The sequence below is a fragment of the Lissotriton vulgaris genome, chromosome 7 (genome assembly GCF_964263255.1).
Source record: "Lissotriton vulgaris chromosome 7, aLisVul1.2, whole genome shotgun sequence".
Taxonomy (NCBI): domain Eukaryota; kingdom Metazoa; phylum Chordata; class Amphibia; order Caudata; family Salamandridae; genus Lissotriton; species Lissotriton vulgaris.
The window spans coordinates 1,207,887,125-1,207,904,802 of NC_141695.1; the positions used below are offsets into that span (position 1 = coordinate 1,207,887,125).

The 17,678-nt window shown below is 45.5% G+C and overlaps 15 pseudogenes; all 15 read right to left on the reverse strand.

The window, feature by feature from the left end:
- Positions 1-1,989: 1,989 nt before the first annotated feature.
- On the reverse strand, positions 1,990-2,108 carry LOC147703196 (5S ribosomal RNA; annotated as a pseudogene).
- Positions 2,109-2,201: 93 nt separating this feature from the next.
- On the reverse strand, positions 2,202-2,320 carry LOC147703197 (5S ribosomal RNA; annotated as a pseudogene).
- A 307-nt stretch (positions 2,321-2,627) lies between these two features.
- On the reverse strand, positions 2,628-2,746 carry LOC147703198 (5S ribosomal RNA; annotated as a pseudogene).
- A 1,361-nt stretch (positions 2,747-4,107) lies between these two features.
- LOC147703199 (5S ribosomal RNA) lies at positions 4,108-4,226 on the reverse strand (annotated as a pseudogene).
- A 308-nt stretch (positions 4,227-4,534) lies between these two features.
- LOC147703200 (5S ribosomal RNA) lies at positions 4,535-4,653 on the reverse strand (annotated as a pseudogene).
- Positions 4,654-4,949: 296 nt separating this feature from the next.
- Positions 4,950-5,068, reverse strand: LOC147703201 (5S ribosomal RNA; annotated as a pseudogene).
- Positions 5,069-5,159: 91 nt separating this feature from the next.
- LOC147703202 (5S ribosomal RNA) lies at positions 5,160-5,278 on the reverse strand (annotated as a pseudogene).
- Positions 5,279-5,773: 495 nt separating this feature from the next.
- LOC147703203 (5S ribosomal RNA) lies at positions 5,774-5,892 on the reverse strand (annotated as a pseudogene).
- Positions 5,893-5,989: 97 nt separating this feature from the next.
- On the reverse strand, positions 5,990-6,108 carry LOC147703204 (5S ribosomal RNA; annotated as a pseudogene).
- A 100-nt stretch (positions 6,109-6,208) lies between these two features.
- Positions 6,209-6,327, reverse strand: LOC147703205 (5S ribosomal RNA; annotated as a pseudogene).
- Positions 6,328-6,638: 311 nt separating this feature from the next.
- Positions 6,639-6,757, reverse strand: LOC147703206 (5S ribosomal RNA; annotated as a pseudogene).
- Positions 6,758-6,853: 96 nt separating this feature from the next.
- On the reverse strand, positions 6,854-6,972 carry LOC147703207 (5S ribosomal RNA; annotated as a pseudogene).
- A 93-nt stretch (positions 6,973-7,065) lies between these two features.
- LOC147703208 (5S ribosomal RNA) lies at positions 7,066-7,184 on the reverse strand (annotated as a pseudogene).
- A 2,355-nt stretch (positions 7,185-9,539) lies between these two features.
- Positions 9,540-9,648, reverse strand: LOC147703209 (5S ribosomal RNA; annotated as a pseudogene).
- A 304-nt stretch (positions 9,649-9,952) lies between these two features.
- On the reverse strand, positions 9,953-10,071 carry LOC147703210 (5S ribosomal RNA; annotated as a pseudogene).
- Positions 10,072-17,678: the final 7,607 nt, after the last annotated feature.

A 17,678-nucleotide genomic window follows, 5' to 3' on the forward strand; every position in this document is an offset into this window, starting at 1 on the left:
ATTTGGAGATATTATGGGTTTGGAAATGTTTTTTCTCTAATAATTTTCCAATTTCCAATTTAACCATGCTTTCAAAAATGTCGATGTTTTTATCCACCATCCATAGACTTGGGGTGAATGTTGATTTGGCCCTAGTCCCGAGTCAGTAGGGGGATCCCTCTACGGCCTATTCTCGAAGAATCTTCGAAGTCTTATTTTTCTAAAAAATGATCTTAGATCTTTTTCAAGCTGGAATTTATTGATGCCTGCTGTGGGGACAAAACTAAATCCCATCTTGAGTACCTGTTCTTCTATATTAGTTAGCTTCCTGTTCGAGAGATTTATAATGGGTGTGGTCTCTACCTCCAGTACACTTTGTTTCTTGTTCTTTTGTACTCCTGAGGGGCCTGGTTGTTCTGATACTCCTGTTCCTGATCTCTCAACGCTGACTTCAGTGTGTATTGGCCTCTTCCCCTGTTTGAGAATCCCCTTGAGGGTCTCTGGAGCGATGACCTAAAAAATCATCAAACTCTCAGTTCGGATGGGAATATCCTCCCTCCTCTCTTTGTGGTGTTTCTTCTTCACCCCCACTAATCTCAGATGACCCGGAGAAGTTCATGCGTTTCGGTCTTCTAGGTTGGAACCTCACTCTCGGCGTCCTCCCCCAGGTTTGCTCAGATTGTTCCGTATAGTAATCTTTCTTAATAAAGGGATAGATACCCTCCTGACTGAACCTATTTATGTCTTTTCTTAATTTCTGGGTCTTTCTATTTGTTAGGTATTCACAATAACCGTTCATGTCTTGATTTATTTCCTCTATTTTTTTCTTTGCATCATCTAATACATTTGTATCCATTAGGGTTTTTTCTAGTTCTTCTATTTCCCTTTTCTCTATGAGAATGGTGCTTTGTGCTGTCTCTAATAGGATGAGCCCAGTCCCCTACCCACACCCAAGTAACGCACACTGAAAGTACACAATGTGCTAATCACGTGGGCACAGTGAGAGGGTGGGAGAAAAGGAAAGAACAAGACACAATGGATTTGACGGATTGGTCCGCCTTGAAAATTAGGACACCACAGGAGAACTGCACCTAGGAAAGGAGCACAATATTAGTACTAAATACAAGGAAAGCATGGGACACATTGATTTATAAAGCTAACCTGTTTCCATGACCATGTATCACCCAAAAAGCACACAAATGACCTCCTTACCAGTCCTTAGATATTTGTAATCCAGAATGGCGTGCGTCAGCTTTCAAAACTTCATCCACTGCGGTGCCAAATCAGTATAGGATAATAGGAACATAAAAAACCCATCTCAATCCGTATTATATCAAAACATCAGGGGGAAAAAGTCATTATTATTAATGACGGGAAAAAAAACAGCATAAGCAAAAACAAGCTATGCTCCTGAAAGTGGCCACTTCGGGGCGGAAGAACAAACTAACGCCACCAAACAAACCGGGCTCGTGATTACGCCCGAATCCACACACAACGATGTGGACTGAATAGACAAGATCCAGGAAGTAGCTAACAAAGACTACACGCAGCCGCGTGTAGCACAACGGGAGTCAGACGCGCAGAGGGAACAAATGTTGCGGCAAGGTGGAGGTTCACAATACCTCAGGGAAAAAGTCCAAATCTCCTCACGAGAAAAGCAAGAGGGAAGGGGAATCTGGAAAAGAGACTACGATGCTCATGATCCCGTGAGAACCGGGGGACTACACAAGACCTCGCACTGGAACAACAGGCAACCAGGATGAAACTCTGACAAGAATAGAAACCAAGCAAGGATTGGATGACACAAACCTGCTTTTAAGGTACTACAGGACACAGGTAAGTCATGTGACTAGCAAAACATGGTCAAGGAAAGAGATCAGGACTAACCTACTTCCTAACAGTATGGCCGTAGGCTCCAGGAGCACTGATTTTGGGGCTCTTAGACTACTACCCTCACTTTCAGTACTAGCAAGCCACTCTGACCCCCCTAAAGGGAAAAAAAATAAACAAAGCCTACAGCACCTGGTATTCCAAGGCGGTCTCCCATCCAGGTACTAACCAGGCCCAACCCTGCTTAACTTATGAGATAAGTCAAGATCAGGTGATTTCAGGCTGGTATGGTCGTAGGCTTCAGGACCACTGTTTTTAGGGCTCTTAGCTTTCTTCACTCAACTAAAGTATTAACAAGCCACTCTGACTCCCTTATAGCGAAAGAAAAAAAGAGCCTTAAGCACCTGGTATTCCCAGGGGGTCTCCCATCCAGGTACTTACAAGGTCGTACCCAGCTAAACTTCTGAGATCAGACGAGATCAGGTGCTTTCAGGCTGGTATGGCCATAGGCTCTAGGAGCACTAATTTTGGGGATATTAGCTTTCTTTACTCAACTTCAGTACTCGAAAGCCACTCTGACTCCCCTAAAGCGAAAGAAAATAAATAAATAGCCTACAGCACATGGTATTGCCAGGCGATCTCCCATTCAAGTACTAACAAGCCCGACGCTGCTTAACTTCTGAGATCAGACAAGAACAGGTGCTTTCAGGCAGTATGTCCATAGGCTTTAGGAACACTGATTTTGGGGCTCTTAGCTTTCTTCACTCAACTTCAGTCCTAGCAAGCCACACTGACTCACCTAAAGCGAAAGAAAAAAATGCCTACAGCACCTGGTATTTCCAGGAGGTCTCCCATCCAGGTACTAACCAGGCACAACTCTGCTTAACTTCTGAGATCAGACGAGATAAGGTGCTTTCAGCATGGTATGGCTGTAGGCTCTAGGAACACTGATTTTGGGGCTCAACTTTCTTCACTCAACTTCAGTAATAGCAAGCCACTCTGACTCACCTAAAGCGAATGAGAAAAAAGCCGCCTGCACCTGGTATTCCCAGCCGGACTACCATCCAGGTACTAACCAGGCCCAAACCTGCTTAACTTCTGAGATCAAGTGCTCAGACTTGTCCTCACTTCTGTAAAAAGGAGCACCCGCTCTGACCTTGCTGGTCCGAGTGAGAAGCTTGCATCGATTCCTGCGTGGCTTGCATTATCCAAGGCCTGTTTGCTCTGATCAAGAAGCCAACATGGCCATCAGCTAGAGCCTTCGTGGGACAGCTCGTGACCAACGCCTGGACATCCTCGACCTCTTCGTGTCCACGTGGCTGCAGAGACAATCTTCACCTCATCGCCTGTTTGCACCCGACATCACCTGGTTCCATCCTGGTTCCACGGCAGTCACTGGCTAGTGACTTTGAACATTGTCCCCTCTGCTTTCAGGTCTTCACCACTTCAGATCCACCTTTGGATCCACCGGAACTCTTCACATCGAGCCGCCTGCAGCATCTTCAGCTCCAAGCACCATCGACCTGCATGACGAAACCCGAAACTACTTCGCACCTGTGCACCCGCTTCCTGTGGGTGAGGTAACTCAGTAACTCCGGTCTTCCCACACTGGTACACACCTCTAGTGTCTGTGTCTAAAGTTTCATTCTTCTAGGTCCCTCGGGAGGTTCCTTAATAACTACTTTGTAACTTTTACGCACCATTGACTTAACATTGGTAGGTGCGTGCACTTTCCGCACTGCACCTGAGTCCCGCGGGCCTTTCCCGACTTCTTCACTGGTAGTCCCGAACAGCTCCAGCAATTCCCCAGGCCCTATGCCTACTTCCTTTCAGCTAGGTGGTTCTTATACCACTTTTTTAGTATATGGTGTAGGTGGCCCCTATGGCTCATCCATATTGTGCAACTTTTGTATATTTAAACTGTGTTTTGTTTTAAAGCTTATGCTTCTGTGCTCATAAAGAGTATAGGGGATATTTGTAGTAAATGAATATATATATATATATATATATATATATATATATTCAATATATATCTGTGGTGTCCTTTCATTTGGTATTCAAGGAGTTGTATATGGTAAAACAGCTTGCTTCACATGCCTTTACAGAGTTTAGCCTAAAGACTGCTTTGTCCATGCTACCCCTAGGATAGCTGGTCTATTAAGGTTGACTTACAACCAATCACCATAAGGGTTGTTTGGCATGGTACAAGCTGATCACTAGAACTAGTGAGCATCATATACCAGGCCAACTTCTCACACTAGCAAGTCACTCTAACTCACCTAAATGGAAAGAATAAAAAGCCTACAGCACCTGGTATTCCCAGGTGGTCTCCCATCCAATTACTAACCAGGCCCTACCCTGCTTAACTTCTGAGATAAGATGAGATCTGGTGCTTTCAGGATGGTCTGGCGGTAGGCTCTAGGAGCACTGATTTTGGGGCTCTTCGCTTTCTTCACTCAACTTCAGTACTAACAAGGCACTCTGACACCCCTAAAGCGAAAGAAAAAAAGGAGCCTAAAGCATCTGGTTTTCCCAGGCAGTCTCCCATCCAGATACGAACCAGGCCCGACAAGCCTTAACGTTAGAGATCAGACAAGATCAGATGTTTTCAGGCTGGTATGGCCTTAAGTTCCAGTAGCACTGATTTTGTGGCTCTTACGTTTTTTCACTCAACTTCAGTACTAGCAAGCCACTCTAACTCCCCTAAAGCGAAAGAAAATAAAAAAGCCTACAGCATCTGGTATTCCTAGGAGGTCTCCCATGCAGGTACTATCTAGGCCTGAGCCTGCTTAACTTATGAGATCAGACGAGACCAGGGGATTTTAGGCTGGTATGGCAGTAGGCTCTAGGAGCAGTGATTATGCAGCTCTTAGCCTACTTCACTCAACTTTAGTACTTTCAAGCCACTCTGACTTCTCTAAAACGAAAGAAAAAAAAAGCCTACAGCACCTGGTATTCCCAGGCGATCTCACATCCAGGTATAACCCAGGCCCGACCCTGCTTAACTTCTGAGATTAGATGCTTTCAGGCTGCTATGGCTGTAGGCTCTAGGCGCAGTGATTTTGGGGCTCTTCGCTTTCTTCCCTCAACTTCAGTACTTGCAAGGCACTCTTACTCCCCTAAAGCGAAAGAAAAAATAATGCCTACAAAACTTAGAATTCCAAGGCTGTGTCCCATCCAGGTACGAACCAGGCCCGAACCTTTTTAACTTCTGAGATCAGACGAGATCAGGTGCTTTCAGGCTGGTATGGCCATAGGCTCTAGGAGCACTGATTGTGGGGCTCTTAGCTTTCTTCACTCAACTTCAGTACTAGCAAGCCACTCTGACACCCCTAAAGTGAACAAAAAAAAACCTACAGCACCTGGAATTCCGAGGCAGTCTCCTATCCAGGTACTAACAAAGCCCGACACTGCTTTACTTCAGAGATCAGAAGAGATCAGGTGCTTTCAGGCTGGTATGGCTGTAGGCTCTAGAAACACTGATTTTGGGGCTCTTAGCCTACTTCACTCAACTTTAGTACTACCAACCCATTCTGACTCCCCTATAGCAAAAGAAAAAAACAAAAAACGTACTGCACTTTGTATCCCCAGGCTGTCTCCCTTCCAGGTACTAACCAGCCCCAACCCTGCTTAACATTGAGAACAGATGCTTTCTGTTTGGTATGGCTGTAGGTTCTAGAGGCACTGATTTTGGGGCTCTTAGCTTCCTTTATTCATCTTCGGAACTAGCAACCCACTCTGACTCCCCTATAGCAAAAGAAAAAAACAAAAAACTTACTGCACCTGGCATCCCCAGGCTGTCTTTCATCCAGGTACTAACCATCTTAACTTCTGAGAACAGGTGCTTTCTGGCTGGTATGGCTGTAGGTTCTTGAGACACTGATTTTGGGGCTCTTAGCTTCCTTTACTCATTTTCAGTACTAGCAAGCCACTATGACTCACCTAAAGTGAAAGAAAAAAAAAAAGCCTTCCGCACATAGTAGTCCCAGGTGGTCTCTCAGCCAGGTACTAACCAGGCCCGACCCTGCTTAATTTCTGAGATCAGAAGAGATCAGGTACTTTCAGGGTGGTAGGGCCATAGGCTCTAGGAGCACTGATTTTGGGGCTCTTAGCCTACTTCCCTCACCTTCAGTACTAGCAAGCCACTGTGACCCCCCTAAAGCGAAAGAAAAAAAAACAAAGCCTACATCACCTGGTATTCAAAGGCGGTCTCCCATCCAGGTACTAACCAGGTCCGACCCTGCTAAACTTCTAAGATCAGACGAGATCAGGTGCTTTCAGGCTGGTATGGCCATAGGCTCTAGGAGCACTGATTTTGGGGCTCTTAGCTTACTTCACTCAACTTCAGTTTTAGCAAACCACTCTGACTCACCTAAATCGAAAGAAACAAAAAATAAAAAGCCTACAGCACCTGGTATTTCCAGGCGATCTCCCATCCAGGTACTAACCAGGTCCGACCCTGCCTAACTTCTGAGATCAAACCAGATCAGGTGCTTTCAGGCTGGTATGGCTGTAGGTTCTAGGAGCACTTATTTTGGGGCTATTAGCATTCTTTACTCAACTTCAGTATTAGCAAACCACTCTGACTCCCCTAAAGCAAAAGAAAAAAAAAGCCTACAGAACCTGGTATTGCCAAGCGGTCTCCCATCCAGGTACTAACAAGGCCTGACCTTCCTTACTTTCTGAGATCAAACGAGATAAGGTGCTTTCAGTCTGATACAACCGTAGGCTCTAGGAGCACTGATTTTGGAGCTTCTAGGTTTCTACAAGCAACTTCAGTACTAGCAAGCCACTCTGACTCACCTACAGTGAAATAAATTTTTTTTTAAAGCCAACATCACCTGGTATTCCCAGGCGGTCTCCCATCCAGGTACTAACCAGGCCCGACCCTGCTTAACTTCTGTGAGCAGACGAGATGAGGTGCTTTCAGGCTGTTATGGCCGTAGGCTCTAGATGTGCTGCTTTTGGGGCTCTTAGCCTACTTCACACAACTTCAGTATTAGCAAGCCACTCTGAGTCACCTAAAGTGAAAGAAAAAAACAAAAGCCTACAACACCTGGTATTCCATGGCGGTCTCCCATTCAGGTACTAACCAGAACTGACTCTGCTTAACTTCTGAGATCAGACGAGATCAGGTGCTTTCAGGCTGGTATTGCCATAGGGTCTAGGAGCACTGATCTTGGGCCTCTTGGCTTTCATCACTCAACATCAGTACTTACAAGTCACTCTGACTCACTTGAAGCGAAAGAAAAAAAAATCCGACAGCACCTGTTATTCCCAGGGGGTCTTCCATCCAGATACTAACCAGGCCCAACCCTGCTTAACTTCTGAGATCAGACGAGATCAGTTGCTTTCACCATGGTATGGCCATAGTATCTAGGAGCACTGATTTTAGGGCTCTTACGTTTCTTCACTAAACTTCAGTACTAGGAAGCCACTCTGACTCCCCTAAAGCGAAAGAAAAAAAAGCCTACAGCACCTGGTATTCCCACGCGGTCTCCCATCTAGGTTCTAACTAGGCCTGACCCTGCTTAACTTATGAGTTTAGACAAAGTCAGGTGCTTTCAGGCTGGTATGGCAGAAGGCTTTAGGAACACTGATTTTGGGGCTCTTAGCTTTCTTCATTCAACTTGAGTACTAGCAAGCCACTCTGACTCCCCTAAAGCAAAAGAAAAAGAAAGCCTACTGCATCTGGTATTCCCAGGCCGTCTCCCATCAAGTACTAACCAGGCATGACCCTGCTTAACTTCTGAGATCAGACGAGATCAGTTGCTTTCAAGCTGGTACAGCCGTAAGTTCCAGTAGCACTGATTTTGGGGCTCTTACGTTTTTTCACTCAACTTCAGTACTAGCAAGCCACTCTAACTCCCCTAAAGCAAAAGAAAGAAAAAAAGCCTACAGCACCTGGTATTCCAAGGTACTAACTAGGCCTGAGCCTGCTTAACTTATGAGATCAGACAAGACCAGGGGCTTTAAGGCTGGTGGTATACAACCTTTTGTAGCAATCAAAAAGTGGGGAGAAGGAAAATTCGTGATCCCACCAAGTTCCTTGGCTTTGAATACTGTTAATCAAGAGGGGGGAGGGGGGATCACTTGTCCTGTATAACCTGGGTACAGTTCGTACTAGAATGACCCTTGTTAAAAGACCCTCATACATGTGTATTCATGTTGGTATGGGCCGTGTATCTTGATTCTCCGCCTTCGTTTACACGTCTGTGCAGAATCACGGGGTCAGTTGGTATGCACCCTCCACCCGGAGGAGAACACCCTAGGTTAAAACAGTAGTGATCAGTGATTATTTGGTGAAGTGAAGGTGACTTAAAAACAATCCAATCTTGCCGGGGACGAAATAATTTTATTTGACCGGGATTGAACTGATGGTAGAGGATATGGTTGAATACGTTTAGAGAAATTATTAGGATTCACACATATTCAATCCTCCTGTGTACAAAAATGGTCGACATGTTTCAGCCTAATCGCCCAAGGGGTCGGTGCGGCTTTCTTCAGGACCAGGTGAGTTCGGTGTAGGGAGTGGCTTAGGCCTACTCTCTGATAGAGGTCAAAGTTGGACCTGTAAGTGAAGAAAAAGGTAGTATTGCTAGGGTGTGGGTCATAGGGATTAGTGCTAAATTATTATAAACATTAAAAGCTCCCAGCCATGACTTGTTCCCCAGTACTGAGTATGTGGTTTATGTCCCCCGAAGACAGGGAGTCTAATAGCGTAGTTTTAATTCTTGAATAACCAATCTATTCTTAATTTAGCACTAATCCCTATGACCCGCACCCTAGCAATACTACCTTTTTCTTCACTTACAGGTCCAACTTTGACCTCTATCAGAGAGTAGGCCTAAGCCACTCCCTACACCGAACTCACCTGGTCCTGAAGAAAGCCGCACCGACCCCTTGGGCGATTAGGCTGAAACATGTCGACCATTTTTGTACACAGGAGGATTGAATATGTGTGAATCCTAATAATTTCTCTAAACGTATTCAACCATATCCTCTACCATCAGTTCAATCCCGGTCAAATAAAATTATTTCGTCCCGGCAAGATTGGGTTGTTTTTAAGTCACCTTCACTTCACCAAATAATCACTGATCACTACTGTTTTAACCTAGGGTGTTCTCCTCCGGGTGGAGGGTGCATACCAACTGACCCCGTGATTCTGCACAGACGTGTAAACGAAGGCGGAGAATCAAGATACACCGCCCATACCAACATGAATACACGTGTATGAGGGTCTTTTAACAAGGGTCATTCTAGTACGAACTGTACCCAGGTTATACAGGACAAGTGATCCCCCCTCCCCCCTCTTGGTATACAACCTTTAGCACGCATTTTTTACAACGCACTACCATTACCAGGCATCTTTTACAACGCATGCCATTACAACGCATAGCGCTTTGGGGCGATCTGACATAGGGAATGGATAGTGAATAGGTTAATTTAGTATCCAATAACCTTCCCTAGTGTCCACGGGGACTGGTGTTGGAATAGTAAATTAAACTATTCACTATCCAGCACCCAAAGCACTATGCGTTATAAAGGTATCGCGTTGTAAAAAATGCGTGGTAATGGTATGCGTGGTAAAAGTGTGCATGCTAACGTCATACATCCAGGATGGTATGGCAGTAGTCTCTAGGAGCAGTGATTATGCGGCTCTTAGCCTACTTCACTCAACTTTAGTACTTTCAAGCCACTCTGACTTCTCTAAAACGAAAGAAAAAAAAAGCCTACAGCACCTGGTATTCCCAGGCGATCTCCCATCCGGGTACTACCCAGGCCCGACCCTGCTTAACTTCTGAGATAAGATGCTTTCAGAATGCTATGGCTGTAGACTCTAGGCGCGGTGATTTCTGGGCTCTTAGCTTTCTTCACTCAACTTCAGTACTTGCAAGGCACTCTTACCGCCCAAAAGCAAAAGAAAAAAAAATGCCTACAACACTTAGTATTCCAAGGCTGTGTCCCATCCAGGTACGAACCAGGCCCGACCCTTTTTAACTTCTGAGATCAGACGGGATCAGGTGCTTTCAGTCTGGTATGGGCATAGCCTCTAGGAGCACTGATTTTAGGGCTCTTACGTTTCTTCACTCAACTTCAGTACTAGCAAGCCACTCTGACTCCCCTAAAGTGAAAGAAAAATAGCCTACAGCACCTGGAATTCCGAGGCAGTCTCCCATCCAGGTACTAACCAGGCCCGACACTGCTTTACTTCTGAGATAAGAAGAGATCAGGTGCTTTCAGGCTGGTATGGCTGTAGGCTCTAGAAACACTGATTTTGGGGCTCTTAGCTTTCTTCAGTCAACTTCAGTACTAGCAAGCCACTCTGACTCCCCTAAAGTGAAAGAAAAAAAAAAGCCTCCAGAACCTGGTATTCCCTGGTGGCTCCCATCCAGGTACTAACCAGGCCTGACCCTGCTTAACTTCTGAGATCAGGTGCTTTCTTCCTGGGATTGCTGTAGGCTCTAGGAGCACTGATTTTGGGGGTCTTACCTTTCTTTACTCAACTTCAGTACTAGCACTGAGGCAAGATGGCGGCGGTGGCGTGGGCTGTGTAGGCAGCTCAGATCCTCTCTCCTGGTTCCCGGATCAATAATCGTTTATGAAGAGGAGGAGTGGAGTGGTTTACGGTTACTTAGCGAAACAGTAACCCGTTGAAAAAAGGAAGGAAATCGGCTACTCTAAAAATCTGCTTTTTGATGCTCTCGCTGCTTTAATCTTGCTACAGTGAAAGAGGCGACGAGAAGGCAGCGGCATAATCAAGGACGTGGTGGTGCTGTGAGAGAGTATGGATTAAGCGTGATCCGGAAAAGCAGCAGGAAGATTAGCGGCTGTAACGGCAGCTGCAGCATTCTGCGAGTAGATGGGTAGTCGGCGCTGGAAGGGGATACAGAAATGGATGTTGGGCAGTTTGTTAACAACCCGGCACAGAGCCCCATTTTGGCGACTCCCCGCTTTGCTGCTGGGGTATCGGTGTGGAGTAATCCGTGGTCGTGGAGGAGCCGCGTTGAAAAAGAGGATGCCACCGAAAGCTTTGGCGAAGGTAAATGAAGCCGCGAAGGTTACTACCCGTAGCGGGAAAACCAAGGATCAAGTCGCAGGAGAGCCCGCTGAAAAGTCAGGGGAGAAAACAGCTGGTGTCCCAGGCGAAATAGGTGAGAGCATTTCTGACACTCCTGGCTCCCCTAGTAGTGTTAAAGCGCACTTGAAAAAAGGAGGTGAAATTCGGGGGAAGAGTGTTGTGACTTCACGTGTACCCAAACAAGGAATTCAGACTCTCCCCGCTATGTTTGAGAGGCAGAATTTCCGTAATAGGGAATATCCGTTAGGATTGGCTGAAGTGGGTTGTGAAGTTGTCTTTCCGAGTGCTCATAGAGATCCAAAGGAAGTATTCATAAATTCAGGAGAAGTCCTTGATGTAAATTTAAATGAGGTGCATCGCTGTTCAGGACAGATGGGTGTTGACAATTGCATTGTGGGAAATGGAGTCTTAAAAACAGTTGATGAATTAACAAGGGGCAGCTTGGATATTTTAGTAACGGAAATAGACCTGCTTGTTCTAAGTGAGGGCGCACAATGGGGGACAGCGGTACATGAATCTGGCGAAAATTTTTATTCATTGTCTGAGGCATCTTCCGATGAGGGTTCGAATGCGGGTTATAGGGAAGGCAGCAGTCTTGACGAGTATTCAAGACAAAGTATGGCTTCCCCCAATTCTAGCACCACTACTATCAAGAGGCGGAAGGAAAAGGGGTTACCAGAAAGAACTTTAACCCCCAGTGAAATTATAAATGGAGCGCAAGTGTCAAACTCAGTCGGCCACGAAAAGGAGAAAGGGGAGAAAAATGGAAAAGATATATCAGACAATCTACCCCCACAGGAGATTACCTTGGCTACTATTTATGAAACAATGATGGGCCACAGAGCAGAGAACAAAGCGGAGAATACCAGAATGCAGGCTACATGTAGCCAGGTCAAGAACGCTGTTAGGCGTGCGATGAAAATAGGTGCAGAAACAGCTGACAGAGTTACTGAAGAGGAGGCCAGGATTTCAGCTTTAGAAGATCATGATGCTGCCCAAAAAGTGGAGTTAGAGTCCATTAAGGCTCATCGTGACGACTTGAGCTATAAATTGCCAGAACTTGAAAATCAGGCCCGTAGGATCAATTTATGCTTTTTGGGGGTTCCAGAGAAGAAGGAGGGCTCTGATGTACGTAAATTTGTCGCGACACTGTTGCAGGAAGCTTTTCCCGAATTGACATCCTCGGACTGGTCTAAGGAAATCCAAAGGGCTCATCGGTTTCCGTTTACAGTAAAGAAATCTCGTCAAGGGGAAGAGAATCTCCCTAGAGCAATTTTAGTTTGCTTCAATAATTTCTTGGCTCGAGAAGACATATATGCCCTGGCACGACCAGACAGGAAAGCATTTGCCAAGGACTGTAACTTTTTTGTCAGACCGGACTTCTGTCAGGCCACAGTTTCAAGGCGGTGGCACCTACATCAATTAATATCGGACTTTCAAAAAAAGGGGGCGGTGGTGTATTTACAGCATCCGGCCAAACTTAAAGTTATGTTTAAAGATCAAACTACATTTTTCTGGTCTGAAATCCAGGCTAAAGAGTATTTGGACACTCTGTAGGGGAAGGTGTTATGAGATATAAAGCAGGGAAAATTTGGGATAAGTGGGGGTTTGTCAGTTACATTGCGGAGATCTCCCTCGCTGAGTATATATATATATATATATATATTTTTTTTTTTCCAGGCTTCTGGTTTCTCTCTCCTAGGTTGTGATATAGGTTTGTTTTTGGTCTTCGGGGCCGGGGGGGGGGGCACGGCATTCCATATTTTGCAGGGACTTAAGGTCTTTGGGCCTCATATATTGGGTATGACGGGTGGGGGGGAAGGGTGGGAATGAGAGGAATGGATGGGTGGGTAAGGGGTTGGGCACGGGGTCTAGGTGGAGGGGGGAAAAGACAGCAACAGACAGGAATGGGTTTAAGCCGGAAGGTGATATGCAGATGAAAGTAAAATCAGATAAGAGCTATAAAAGACGTGCAAGAAACTATAAAATATTTATAGTCAAGAAGACTGGTGGCCTAATCTGGAAATTAACTTCAGGGAATAATAATGCTTATGGATAGGAAAATCAAGATCTGTACATTAAATATATATGGCCTCAATGACCCCAAGAAATGACAAGTCTTAGCTAAAATCATGCAGATATTACATATTGATATACTGTGTTTGCAGGAAACACATGTTGCATTGGCCAAGAAAGGGTATTTAAAAAATGTGGGTATGGAGCTGGTAGTCTGCTCTAAACAAACTGGTGTGAAAAGAGGGGTCGCCATACTTAAAAAAAGGGGAGTGGGTGAGTGTATAAAGGCTGCGGCAGACAAATGGGGACGCTGGGCTATATCCGAGCCTAAGGTTGGGCAAAGCAGGTTTACACTCTGCAATGTCTATGGGCCTAATTTGGACAATGCAGAACTCTTCAATTTCTTGAATTTAGAATTAGCACAGTGGACGTTGCCAGTATTATTGTGTGGTGACTTCAATATTAACATTGATGCAGGTGTGAATGTTAGATCTAATCATGTGTATACAGGAAGAAAGAGGCTGTTTTTTTCTGTAATACTGGGCTTGATTTTGGATCATGGCCTTTACGACGTATGGAAATCAAAAAACCCCCAGGATCCTGGCTTTACTTTTTTTTCTGCGGCTCACTCAAAATTTGTCCGATTCGATTATTTTTGTACCACTTCTGTATTATTAGGTAAAGCCAAAATTTAGATTCATCCTAAGCTGGTCTCAGACCATAATCCGATTATATTAGAGTTGGCTTTAGACTCGGAAGAAAAGGCAGAGTTTCAACAGTGGTCCTTCGATAGGAAATTGCATTTGGACAAGGAGTACTGTCAGTTCATGGCTAAAATAATTCAGGAATTTTTCGATATTAATAGAGGTACGGCTGCCCAGGAGGTAGTCTGGGACGCGTTTAAATCAGTAGTCCATGGGGAAAGCCTCAGTTTCTCTAAATTCAAACGCAAAAAGATCTGGCTTAAACATCGACAGGATTTTGACCAGGTTTTCGAGGCTGAGAAGAAGCTGGCAGAGACAATAAGGTCAGGGGGGGAAACAGACACACTTTACTCGGTCCAAAGGGATCTTACTATTAAATGGGCCAGTGCATATGCTAATATTGCCGATCAAATTGCCGAAAAGTATGTACAGCATAACGAAGCGGCGTATGAGTTTGGGGAGAAAACGGGTAGAGTGTTGGCAAAAAGGGCAAGGGGGAAAGCAGCTTATAATGATATCCCTAAAATCAAAGATTTGCAGGGGGTTATGCAAGAGACTAAGGAAGGTGTGTTAACTGCATTCCAAGGATTCTATCAATCATTATATAGCGATGAGACAGGGGGGGTGGAAGCGGGCAAATATTTAAAGGCTGTGATCTCAGTAACTTTGTCGGATATTCAAAGCACGATATTGTTGGTACCACCAGAGTGGGCAGAAGTTGAACTAGCAGTTTTAGGCTTGGCCCAGGGAAAGGCCATGGGCCCTGATAATATTCCATTGGAATTTTATCGGACATTCAGGGATATGATGAAAAAGGAATTGGTAGAAGTCTGTCAGCAAGCTTTTTTGGGGAAGGCTCCTCATTCATGGTCTACTGCCACGATTGTGGTGTTTAAAAAGAAAGGTAAAAAAGATACTGAAATGGGGTCTTATAGGCCAATTTCATTAATGAATTTGGATAGTAAAATGTATTCTAAACTTATTGCTAATAGGTTAAATGATTTGATGCCGGGTCTGGTTTCTTTAAGACAACACAGATTTATACAGCGTAGAGACACTACAGATCATATATGACGGATTATATCTTTGTTGGATTGGTCACAGGGTATGCAGTCTCCTGTTGGTGTGGCCCTGTTGGACGCTGAAAAAGTGTTTGGCAGGGTCTCATGGAGTTTTATGTGGTCAGTCCTGGCAAGGAAGGGGTTTCCGCTGGAATTCATCAGGGCAATTCAGACATTGTGTACTGACCCGTCTGCTGTTATTCTGGTTTCCGGGAAGACATCAGGGAAGATATTGATAGCAAGGGGGACGAGACAGGGTTGTCTCTGTTCCCCCTTGCTGTTTGCATTATATATTGATCCCTTCATTATTACCCTGGAGAGAAACATGGCAATTAAACTTGTACAGATAAATAACCAGGATTTTAAAGTTTGTGCGTATGCAGATGATCTTGCGGTTCGGACATCGGATATTAGCAACGCATTACCTAATATTATAGAGGCCGCTGAGGTGTTTGGCCGGCTTTCTGGCTATAAACTAAACATTGAAAAGACACAGCTTATCCATTCGGAGGCCGGCCGCCCAGAGAATATTAAGTTCGAAAAGGAGGCTATTTATTTAGGTATAAAGATTACAGCTAAAGTTGAAGATATCATTCCTGCAAACCTGGACCCTATCATAGCTTCCTCTAATAAAATATTAGAAAGAATAAATAACTTACATCTTTCACTTTTTGATGTAGCAATGTATTAAAAATGGTTATCTTTCCCAAGTTTTTTGTACTTATTTAGGGCTATCCCCTTTCTTATATCCACCTATTATTTTCCCAAATAGAGAGAATGTGCTCTAGATTTCTCTGGGGGTATCACCGGGCTCGGAGAGCACTTGAAAAATGTACGCTGCCCAGAGAAAGAGGAGGGTGGGGTATCCCAAATTTCCAACTTTATCATTGGATAGCGATATTACAGCATATGGGGGTGTTAACATTACCGAAAGATCCAACTGAGGATTATTCGGCCCCATCTATATATGAGATGCTTTTGGGTGTCGAGGCAAAACAATGCTTAAACCGCATTGTTGAGCTAAGTTATTACAAGAAAACTAAATTTAAGATCTTTTATACAGCCTATGTTATATGGAGGGTGTTAGACCTGTCTGCCCTTTGGGTAGTCCCTCCTATTTATTATTTATTTCTGTCCCCCTTTCTGCCCCTCATATCCCTTAATTTTTATGTCCACTGGATATTTTTGTGGTGTTGGCCTGGGGGATAGATGCTCTTTTGCCCTCATAGTTTTTTTACTTAAGGCCTAGGAGCCTTTCTGACTAAAAATTATACAGACCTACAAAATGGTGGGCAGCAACTGCCACAACTGCCACCCCTGAGTCTGGACGCATAGGGAAGAATAGGAGCCTCTAGAACCTTCTGGTCCCTTCTGGGCCTCTGAGGGTCAGCCTATATAAGGCCAGAGCCAGGGCGGCCATTTTAGAGCTGGTCGGAGAAAGGGTGAAGTGGGTCTGGTCAGGAGTAAGGCGGCTAGTGAGGAGGAGCACGCATCGAGAGGGGAGAGATTGACCCATAGGCGGACTTCCCTTACAGGCTGACGTGCCCCCTTGCCTGTTTACCAAGCCCTGTGCCCATGGAAAATGCGCTTGTCCCCAAGTCATAACCCTGTCTGCCTCGGAGTACCCAATACAGAGTGAGAAGTGAGCTGAAGGTGACTCTGGCATGTCACGACCTCGGTGAGAGAATTGGATCTCCCTGCCAAGTGGGGAAGAACCTCCTGACGGCATCGCAAGTTCGGGCCCCAACCCCTGCTGCGGTGCTGCGTTAAGTCGTGACTGCTGGCGCTAAAAGGAAGAAAAGCTTACTGCCCAGCCGCCAGCTCCGTGGCCAAATCGCCCTTCAGGAAGGCTCCAGTGGCGAGTGAGGGGACGTTGCAGCGCCGGAAAAGGACTGCCGCAGGAAGACCCCGAGGCAGGGTGAGGAGAGGTGAGCACCCCGGAAGAGGTCGGCTGGAGGCGGAGCACGGCGTGAGAGGTCGGCTGGAGGCGGAGCACGGCGTGAGAGGACGGCGGAAGGCGGAGACCTGTGGGTGGAGTCGCTGAGGTTATCCAGGCGCCGAAGTGAGACGCGTTGCTACGGAGCACCGTTTTTCAGCCGGTGAAGTGCCAGGGGCTGCCGAGTGTGCCCCGGAGGAACGCCTACTCTTCTGGCTGGGGAGAGGGTGAGGATCCCCCGTTCACGGAGGTAGAGGCGCTTACAAGCCGGGAAGGGTCAGGTGGAGTCCGTCCCCAGTAACTGCCAGGCCAAGTAAGCCGGGAAGGTGGGGGGAGCAGCAGGACTAGCCTGAAAGAAGCTGACTAGACGAGAGGATTGGGCAGCGCTACACTTGATAATCTGAGTAGCAACTCACTTGTACAGCTCAGCTAGGTGTCAGAAATTGTCATGCAGTAAGGTCTACCATGCAAGGGAGCTATATTACCCCAGCTGACGCCCTGTAGCTCTTGAAGGTAGAGAGGGAGAGCTCCAAGTGGGGAATCTTCAGGGCAAGGCTGCACTTGATTAAGGCATAGACTCTTGCTATGGTGGAGGGGATCTGAGTTAACATAAGCCAATGTGATTTCACTTGCCTAATCTATTCCAGCGTCAGTTATGTGCAACCTTCTTCTTTCATAACCAGGGGAAGGGCTCTCTGCCTGGTGGGGTTAGCTGGTAAAATTATTAACCTCGATTCTTCTGGGGTATAATTCCTGCCAACCTGCGGTTCTTGAAGTGAAATACATGGTGTTATGGTTTAATTGTGTGACAAGAGAATAATTTCAGGAGGAAGTATAAAAGTGTCATTGGAGAACTTTACTGTTGCACATTACCTATTGAAAGATGTAAATGTTTACCTGCTCTATGTAGAAAAGAAATGAGGTCGTGAAAACTTAATTACATGTGATTGTGGAAATTTGGAAAACGAAGAAACTAAGAGAACTTTTATAAAACAGCTCATATTTTTCCAAACTTGGTGTAGTGTCCTTATTTTTGAGTGGATGGATGTTCTGTTACTGATGGGTATGAC